Source organism: Cebus imitator, unplaced genomic scaffold (assembly GCF_001604975.1).
Source record: "Cebus imitator isolate Cc_AM_T3 unplaced genomic scaffold, Cebus_imitator-1.0 Scaffold215, whole genome shotgun sequence".
NCBI classification, from domain to species: domain Eukaryota; kingdom Metazoa; phylum Chordata; class Mammalia; order Primates; family Cebidae; genus Cebus; species Cebus imitator.
The window spans coordinates 932,298-940,208 of record NW_016107530.1 but is presented as its reverse complement, the minus strand read 5'-3'; the positions used below and the strand labels follow the sequence as shown (position 1 = coordinate 940,208).

At 53.9% G+C, this 7,911-nt stretch overlaps 1 protein-coding gene across 4 annotated transcripts in view; it reads left to right on the top strand.

Annotated features, from left to right (window-relative positions):
* Positions 1 to 464: 464 nt before the first annotated feature.
* Positions 465 to 7,911, top strand: part of CDH23 (cadherin related 23) — a 420,778-nt gene continuing 413,331 nt past the window's right edge. For all 4 annotated transcript variants that reach the window (XM_037745824.1, XM_037745823.1, XM_017548835.2 and 1 more), the window contains exon 1: positions 465 to 855. The gene's annotated coding sequence lies outside the window, so the exon portion shown is untranslated. The remainder of the gene's footprint in view (positions 856 to 7,911) is intronic.

Genomic DNA, 7,911 nt, shown 5'->3' with positions numbered 1-7,911 from the left:
GGCCCGGGCTTCCCGGGAGCGTTACCTCGCTCCGCCTGAGGTGCGGGGCGGACGCGAGGCTGGGCGGGCCCCCATCCCCTGTGCGCCCCTCTGCGGGACGGCGGGCGGCCCTGCGGGGCAAGGCTCTGTCTCGCACCTGGGGCCGCTTCCGCGGGCTTCCTCCCTGTCCCTTTGGGGGATTCGTGGAGTTGCCACAGCAGCCGGTGCCATGACATCGGCAGAGGGCAGCTTCGCCGGCACTGAAATATTCATGCCCTGAGCGCCCGGCGGGGCTCGGCGCCAATCCCGGGGGTCCGGGAGGGCCGGGGCGGGGGGCTGGGGGGTCCTGGCGGCCCGAGGGGTGGGGGAACGCCGAGTGCGGGCAGGCGGGCAGGCGGGGCGCGGCGGGAGGCGAGGGAGGGAGAGGCGGGAGGCGGGGTCTGGGCGGCTGGGGCCGAGCTGGGCGGGGGAAGCGAGGGAAAGTTGATCGCAGACTTGAGCGTCGGCGGCGGCTCGGAAGAGAGGGACGCGGGCTGCGGGCGCGGTGCTCCGCCAGAGGACAAGTCCGACGGCGGCCGGACGCTGAGCCGGGCGGGCCGGGGCAGCCCGGCCCGGGCATGGAGCGCGGGCTGGCCGAGCCTTGGGACGTTTGGGGCGCGCCTCGTCCGAGCCCCCGGCGCGCCTGAAGTTGCGAGCGGCGAGCAGCGAGCGGGCGGCCCGAGGGGACCCGGGAGCAGCCGGCACGCCGCGCATGAGCCTTCGCACCGGCGGCGAGACGCGGCGGTGGCCAGGGCCCGAGCAGGCGGCCCGCGGGGGCCTATCCGGCGGAGAGCAGAGCCCGAGGCGCGGCGCGGCGTCGCTGCACACACGCACACGGTACCCGGAGCCGCGCACCGCCCCTTCCCTCCTCGCTTCCCTCGCCTTCCCCTCACCGTTCGCCCGCCGCGCGGCGGGAAAGTTGGTGGTGACCGCAGCTGCCGAACCACTTGTTCCCAGCGCGGCCATCGCCCGCGCTCGGGGCGCTCGGGGCGGCTCGGTCTCGGGCCCCTGGCCCCAGCCCCGCGTCCCGCTCCGAGTTCCCAGCCCGACGCGCGGCAACTTTGATTGCCCGGGAACTCGAATTCCGTTCGCGTTAGCCTTGGGAGGACAGGCACCCCATCCCCCATCCCCGGTCCTGGAACAGCGAACATTCGGGAGCTTTGCTCTCGGCTCTTGGTAGAGGGTCCAGGTCTGGGGTGGGGAGAATTTAGGAAGTGGAGGGCGTTGGGATCCAATCCCATCCTCTCTTGAGCTCTGGGTCCCCATTTGGACAGTGGGGATGGGGTGTGGCCCACCCCTACCGGGCTAGGCAGCGGCACTGAAGGGAGCTAAAGGCACGTAGATCTCTCCTCCCCTTATCACGCCCCTGTGCCCGCGGGAGACCCCAGGGGACTTATGCATCCTCCCAAATTCGGTCCAGCTGTGGGAAGACGCGCCCCTCGCGGAGCCGGGAGCCTTATGCGGCTCGCGCTTCGCCTTCTGGCCCCGGAGTTGGCCCGTTACGAGGCGTGCTGGCTGCCCTTAGGGGCTTGCACCAGGGAGCACTGCCCCTCGTCTCCACCGTAGGTCAGCCCGGGACTTGGGCAGAGCCCGCGTGTTCCAAGGAGGTGGCGGCGCCAGCCGGCGGGCAGTTTGCCTGGCTTTCCCCGAGCGGGCACCTAGAGAGGCTGCCTGCGTGCTGTCAGCAGAGATCCGGTGCCAGCCGCCGCCCCACTGTGACCCCAGCCCCAGCCCTAGTGCTGTCAGCGGTCCACTGGGAGGAAATTAGCCTTTCCTCAGTAGTCAAACGTCCCCATCCTCCCTAGTAATTCAGAAAGCAGAGCCTTCTTTTTTTCTGCATCCTTTGCCCTCTCAGACCAGAGCTGGCAATGACCTCGCCTTCCAGCCCCTTGGCAAGTGCCGCCACCCTAATTTGGATTTTGAAATAAGCTAGAGAGACACATTAGGAGAGTGTGTGTGTGTGTGTGTGTGTGTGTGTGTGTGTGTGTGTGTGTGTGTGTTGGGGGGGAGTCAGACCCTCACACAGGGAAGAATTAGGCTGTGGGGCGGGGCGTGCTTGCAGAACCTAGTTGGGGCCAGGTGTGTGGTGTTGATGAGTCAGCCCATGGTGGGGAGAGCTGGCTTGGAGTTAGTGCTTGGTTCTTGGTTCGTGTTGCAGGGGTAGGTGCACTACGGTCAGCACCTACAGGGATGGGGGCATTAGATGTCACTCTGCCAAGGAGAAGCTAGGAAGGGATCCCTTGGCTGGGGGAACAGCAATGCTTGGCTCTGGCTGCTAGGGCTGGGAGGGCAGGAAGGCCGAACATCTCATGATAGAGGGTGGGTGTACCCTGTGAGCTGGGAAGGTGGCACACAGAAGCGACTGGTGTGAACCAGGAAGCTCTGCCGGCATTGCTGGAGGACAGCAGTGAGGGGTAGGAGGCCCTGAGCTAGCATCCTGGCCTTATCTGTGCTGGGCCCCCATATACTTCTCTGTCTTGGCCGTCCTCACCTCCAGACATCTGGGCTCCTCATGTCTGCTTACCAAAGGGCTTGATTTAAGGGGTGTGATGTCAGATAGTCCTGGTTGCCTCCTGAACAGCTCTCCCACCCAATAAGCTACCTTACCTGCAGTTTCACCATTTGAGCTTCATTTATTTGAGCCAAATATGTTAAAGGGAACCTTCCTGAAGTGCCCATTTAAAATGCACGTTCTTCTGGGAGGGGAAGGTCAAGTGGAACCTCACTCCTCTGAGTGTGGGCTGTGGGCATGCAACATCGGCATCACCTGGGAACTTGTTAGAAATGCAGACTCTTGGGCCCCACCCCAGACCTTCTCAATCAGAATCTGTTATTTCATGAGATCCTTGGGTGACTCATACACTCAGTAAAGCTTGAGCTCTGGTCCACAGTGCCTTCTCTAAGATGCATTGCATAGTTCCTTGGTGCAGGGTGTTGTATAGGGCAGTGGAGAAGAACACAGATGAGAATGAGATGGAAACTTCTTTCTCTGGCTAGTTTTGCTAGGTTTGGATTAATAGTCCACCACTGGCCCCTTCGAGTTGTACCACACTAATGCCACAGAAGTGTCTGTTTTAGGGTCTTTTTTTTTTTTTTTTTTTTTTTGAATGGAGTTTTGCTCTTGTTGCCCAGGCTGGAGTACAGTGGCATGACCTTGGCTCATTGTAACCTCTGCCTCCCAGGTTCATGCCATCTCCTGCCTCAGCTTCCAGAGCAGCTGGGATTATAGGTGCCCACCACCACACCCAGTTAATTTGTTTGTATTTTTAGTAGAGATGAGGTTTCCTCATGTTGGCCAGGCTGGTCTTGAACTCCTGACCTCAAGATCCGCCCACCTAGGCCTCCCAAAGTGCTGGGATTACAGTGATGCGTCACCATGCCCAGCCTGTTTCAGGGTCTGTTAAACAGATTAGAATAACTAATAATTCAGCTTTGCGTGCAATCAAAACTGAACATGGAACCGGGTGCAGTGGTGAACCCCTGTATTCCCAGCCACTTGGGAGGCTGAGACAACAGGACTGCTTGAGCCCAGGAGTTCGACACTGTAGTGTGCTAGGATCGTGTCTGTGAATATAGCCACTGTACTCCATGCTGGACCATATAATGAGACCCTGTCTCAAAAAAAAAGAAACCCAACAAAAATTTCTGTACATGGGCCAGTAGGAGGTAAGTGGAGGGGTGCAGGGCTTGCAGAAGCTGGATGTACACACTCCGCCTCTAGGACGCCTGAGAGGTATTATCAATGGGCCGATCCACCTGGGAGGGGCAGATGAAGTGGAGAGTAAGTTGCTTGATTCCTTCTGCTTGCGGGACAGCATCTGCCCAGTCTCAGGCCACTGCATTCCAGCCTGGGCGACAGAGTGAGACTCCTTCTCAAAATGAATAAATAAATAAAAATATAACAAGTTTAATACGTCTCACTGCTTTCTTGAACCCCCAGGTTTTTTTTTTTGTTTTGTTTTGTTTTTTTGAGTCGGAGTTTCGCTCTTGTTACCCAGGCTGGAGTGCAATGGCGCGATCTCGGCTCACCGCAGCCTCCGCCTCCTGGGTTCAGGCAATTCTCCTGCCTCAGCCTCCTGAGTAGCTGGGATTACAGGCATGCGCCACCATGCCCAGCTAATGTTTTGTATTTTTAGTAGAGACAGGGTTTCACCATGTTGACCAGGATGATCTCGATCTCTTGACCTCGTGATCCACCCGCCTCGGCCTCCCAAAGTGCTGGGATTACAGGCGTGAGCCACCGCGCCCGGCCACCCCCAGGTTTTAATGTGTAAAAATGATGGTAAAAACTGACCTAATTGCCTTGGAACTCATTTTCAAATTCAGTTTTAGTTGTTTTTTAAACATTTTATTTTGAGCCTTGATTTGGGTTCCTCTTGGCACTGGGCAGTCTTGTTTGTCCATTAATAGATGAGCAAGGTTGTTTACAAGTCGGACTGTACCGGATAGGTTATTTCAGGGTGGGAGTACTTTGCCTTTGATAGAGAAGTGAGGATCAGATTGGGTTCTACCGAATTCCAGTGTGCGTGATATGGGTGATGCTGATGCTGCTCAGGAGTCGTCAACTCCCGGAAGCTCTCCCGAGTCCTCAGGTAGGATGGCAGGTGCGGGTGGGCTGCCTCTCCAGCCTGTGCTTCCCTCACTCACGGTCCTTCCTTGGTGCTTCTTACTATTCTGCGTTGCTCTGGCCTCTCTGTAGCCGCTGAGCTCTTGCAGGGCACAGGCTGCTGCTTTTTCCTCCACTCTAGTGGAGTAGTTGGTACTCAGTAACTATTCACTGACTGAATGGGTTATTGCTGGGTGATTATTGCTGGGTGATAGCTCTCCTACCTTCTCCAGCCCTATCGTTAGTGATCATTAACACGACAGCCGTTTTCTGTGCCTATATCCAGTTTTAAGTATTCGTGGTGGTTACTTTCAAGATGGGTGGCAAAAGCCCATCTTGCTGTACTCTGGACTCTAGCCATCTGCCCTTGGACATTTGTTTGCCTAGGATGCAGACAAAAGAGTTAAGCAGGGCCAAATGTAAGACAATAGGGAGTGGTGGGGACTCAGGAGAACTGAAAAGTATAGGCCCTGTAGAGAAGGGGGCAACTGTAGGCAAAACCCATCTATATGATAGAAGTCAGAATAATGGTTACTCCAGGGGCATAACGACTGGGGCACTGGGGTGCTTCTGGCGTGCTGGACATTTCTCCGACTTGATCTGAATGTCTGCAGCGGTGATGAATGATCATTTTTGCAATTCAGAAAACATTAGAACATTTACAGGCCCTATTTATTTGGATTCAACATGAAAATGGTTTTATTGAATCCCATAGGGCAGAAAATGCATGTTCTTACCAAGCTTTTTGATGAGAAAGGTGTCAGCCAGAAAACTGGCATATTTAAGACGTAGCCAAATGGAGACAGCTTTCTAGTCTTTGAGTGTGAAAGTTGATCAGGATCTGTCATGGGGAGGGGGGTGGGCCGCTGCTGCTGCCCACAGCTCCATATATTTGAGCCTCAGGATTTGTGGTCTTGGGGCCTGTGTCACCTCGATAATAAATGTTGGCATCTCTTGGTGTATTGGTGAGGGGAATGGGAATATCAGACAGCCCTTCTCAGCCTCAGGGGCTGCAGGCTGTGTTGCTGAGAGTGACACAGCAGGCTCAGTTTTAGCATTCATGTTTTTTACATATTCTAAAACCCCAGGCAAGTGTTGGTTATTATTATGATCATAATGCATTCCCTTCGTGATTTTCATAAGGCAGTTTGGAGGCTGACAGACTTGGTATTGAGCACCATTTCTTCCACTAGCGCTCCAAAGCCTTGAGTCTGGCATGTAACCTGGCTCAGTCCTTATTTTTCTCATCTGTAAAATGGGAATAATTTTCAGTTGCCTTGTAGGCTTGCTATGAGCATTAATAAGAGGGCAACTACAGACAATGCCTTTTGTATAGTAGCTGGTACATAGTATACATGCAAAATGTAGTAGCTTCTGTTATATCCCTTTGACTTACTTATATGTTAGGCATATTATATTCTAGTAAAGAGGTGAAACCTCTTCTTATTTTCTGAGCTTGACAATTGATACATTCATAAATTGAATTCTTCCTGAATATGTGTGCATGTGTGTTGGGAGGGGGTGTTGCAGTTTTTCATTTGTAATTACTTACTGATAACATTTAAAACTCCAGCAGTCATATAAACATCTAGACTTCTGGCATAGAACTGGCAAGGCTGTGTCCACCTTCCCAATCAACAGTTGTTGGTTGAAACTGGGTTGGAGCTATCCCTTTTATTTGTTTTGTTTTAAAAATTATTTAATGGGCCAGGCACAGTCTGGCTCATGCCTGAAATCCCAGTACTTTGGGAGGCCGAGGCAGGAGTTCATCTGAGGTCAGGAGTTCGAGACCAGCCTGACCAACATGGTGAAATCCCATCCCTACTAAAAATGTAAAAGAGCTAGCTGGGATGGTGGTGCATGTCTGTAGTCCCAGTTTCTTGGGAGGCTGAGGCAGGAGAATTGTTTGAACCCAGGAGATGGAGGTTGCAGTGAGACGAGATTGTGCCACCAGACTCCAGCCTGGGCAACAGACCAAGACCCTGTCTCAAAAAATAGTAATAATAATAATGATGGAAGAATACATATATAAACTAAGGTCAACAGATCTTAAGTGGAAGTGGTGAATTTTCACTTACCTATACACCTGTGTAACTGCCTTACTGCCATGAAGATACAAAACATCTCCAGCGCCTTGACAGCCTCTCTTATGCCCCCTCCCAGGCCATGTTATCCCACTCCAGAAGTAACTACTCTTCTGCCTTCACTCTGACCTCTGTTACCCGTGTGAATTTTGCCTGCAGGCCACCTTTTAGATTTATATGAGCTTGCAGTTCTCCACAGTCCTACCCATTCCCTATGGCCTCACTTCGGACCCCACTTTATTCATTTCCACTACCCCCTTGCTCCTGTAGCCATTTGAGTTTGTGACCTGTACTCAAGGCCTAGAAGTGTTCTCAGAGACCAGGTAGTCTTACCGTTTTACAAGTGGGAAACTGCAGCCTGGAGTCAGAGAGTAAGCTTGTTCAAGGACCCCAGATGAAGCTGGGCCTGAATGCTGGCCAGTCCAGGGCAGAGTCCTGGTCCTCCTGCTCCAGCACAAAGAGCATTGAGGAAGGCGGGCATGCCTTTGTCTCCCAGACCCCAGCGGCCCCAGGCCTGGCCCTGCAATCAGCCACCAAGAGCCTGCCTGCTGATCAGTTGAAGAGGGTGAGAGATTTTTTTCTGGGCTGTGTCTTCCTGGAGATGCATCTTCCTTGAGGCAGGCTGTTAGTGACATTGCCTTCCTCTTTAAAGGCCATGCTCCATTTGGAGAGGACCTGAGATGCCATTTGTGACAAGGGCTATGCACACCACCTTGATTGTGTCTGTTTCTGAAAGAAGGCTGTAATTTGGGAGCCAGTGTGAAAGCGAGAGGGAGGGAAGTAGAGGAGAGAGCAAGAGAGAGAGAGTGGGAGGGCAGAAAGGGAAAACGAAAGGGGCAGCTGCGACCCTGTCTGAGTATCCGTTTGTATCACCAGTTCTGTCCCTAAGGAATGCTGCCTTTCCCTGGCTTTGGGTTACTGTGGGCTCAGTCCCTCAGTCCCTCTGAGGGGTGCCCTGTAGCTCTGCCCACTTTTCTTCTGTTCTTTACCTACAGAGACAGGAGCTTAGCCATCCTTCCCCAGCTTATAAGTGACTTTATTCTCCTCCAGCCTCCCATGTTCCTTCTTCTGCTCAGAACTGCCCCTGGCCAAAGAGGAGGCTGATCTTGCCCTTCTTTCCTGGAGCCAGGTTAGCTGATGTCATCTCCAGGGAACCAGTAGTGAAGAAACTCTAGGCCAGGCCTTTCTCAGACACTCTGCGGG